Source organism: Anarrhichthys ocellatus, unplaced genomic scaffold (genome assembly GCF_004355925.1).
Source record: "Anarrhichthys ocellatus isolate YVR2014 unplaced genomic scaffold, GSC_Weel_1.0 scaffold58, whole genome shotgun sequence".
In the NCBI taxonomy this organism is placed as follows: domain Eukaryota; kingdom Metazoa; phylum Chordata; class Actinopteri; order Perciformes; family Anarhichadidae; genus Anarrhichthys; species Anarrhichthys ocellatus.
This window is the reverse complement of record NW_022280088.1, coordinates 1,738,129-1,739,543: the sequence shown is the minus strand read 5'-3', so window position 1 is coordinate 1,739,543 and position 1,415 is coordinate 1,738,129.

Below are 1,415 nucleotides of genomic sequence, written 5' to 3'. Positions count from 1 at the left end.
ATATATATATATATATATATATATATATATATATATATATATATATAAATTATAAAAAGTGGAACAGAGCTTCTGATGGCAATATACACATCTTTTGCTTTTGGAAAGTGCTTTAGCCTCACATCATTGGTCTCGTACTGATCATCACTAACAGGTTCACCCTATGACAACCTCTGAGAGACAAATAGATGAAGGAATGACAGAAGAGAAAAGCAATTCAATACTGTGCCCGATTCCACTGCCATAATTAACCTAAGTATCATTTACTCAAGTACTGTGCTTAAGACTTAAGTACAGTTTTGAGGTTGAGTATTTCCACTTTATGCTACGTTATACTTGCTCTCCATTACATTTCAGATTGAAATATTGTTCTTCTACATTTACCTAAGTTACTAGTTACATAAAAGAGTAAATTTTTACTTACAATATAATCACTTTATAAAATATTCTTATAAAATAAACTTCCAAATAGTAACATATATAAAGCAGCAAATAGCTCCAGTAATCCACACTTAGGTGCAATTATGTTGAATGTGTTTTTACTTTTGATACTTTTATATTTTGCTGATATTTGTGTACTTTAACTTTCAAGATATTGTTTGAATGCATTCGTTCAGTTGTAGCTGAGTATTTTTAGATTGTGGTACAGCTACTTTTTCTCTTCTTTTTCATTTAATCCAGCAGCTCTTTGTGCTCCCTTATAGCCCCGAATGACAGCTTGACATTCAGACCTCAGCAGCACAGTCAACCAAAAGCAACATCTAATGGGATCGACTTCAGCTCAATTATGTGTTCAGTAAGGCGATGAAGATGTTGTGTCGTCACATTGTGTCACAATAGTTGGATTATTATGGTTAAAATATTGTTGTTGTTGCCCTGGAAAAATAAATATATGCATAACTTCTGATCGGCTGCCACCTGTTTGGTCAGGTAAAACATTTAAAACAATGGAGTCAAAACTGTGTTTGAAGTTCAGGAGATATTTTGAATATATGTTGTTATAGATTTAATTGCAGCACCTTACGTTGCACTGTTCAAACGCTAATGCTAATGCAGAATGTACTTTCGCACAGAAGCCTCAGCGGTCATGCCTCTCTTTATGTAGGGCATTCATTATTATTATGAGATGTAACAGTGTCATATTTACATAAGCTTGTATTCACACAGTTGTATACAACACATAAAACAGATACATGAAAAGTCATGTACAAAAAAAATAGGAATGGAAAACTTCATTCAGCCAAATTTTGTTTGAGGGACAGATTTGGCTGTTTGCCTACCACAGACCTAAAGCTTCCCTATTCAGACTTTGATGACCACAAACCCATCATTTACCATAAAGAACCATTAGTGTCTGTGATGAAATATCTTGCACATCTCAAAATGGGCAGTTTAATGAATTGCATTGAGGGTGG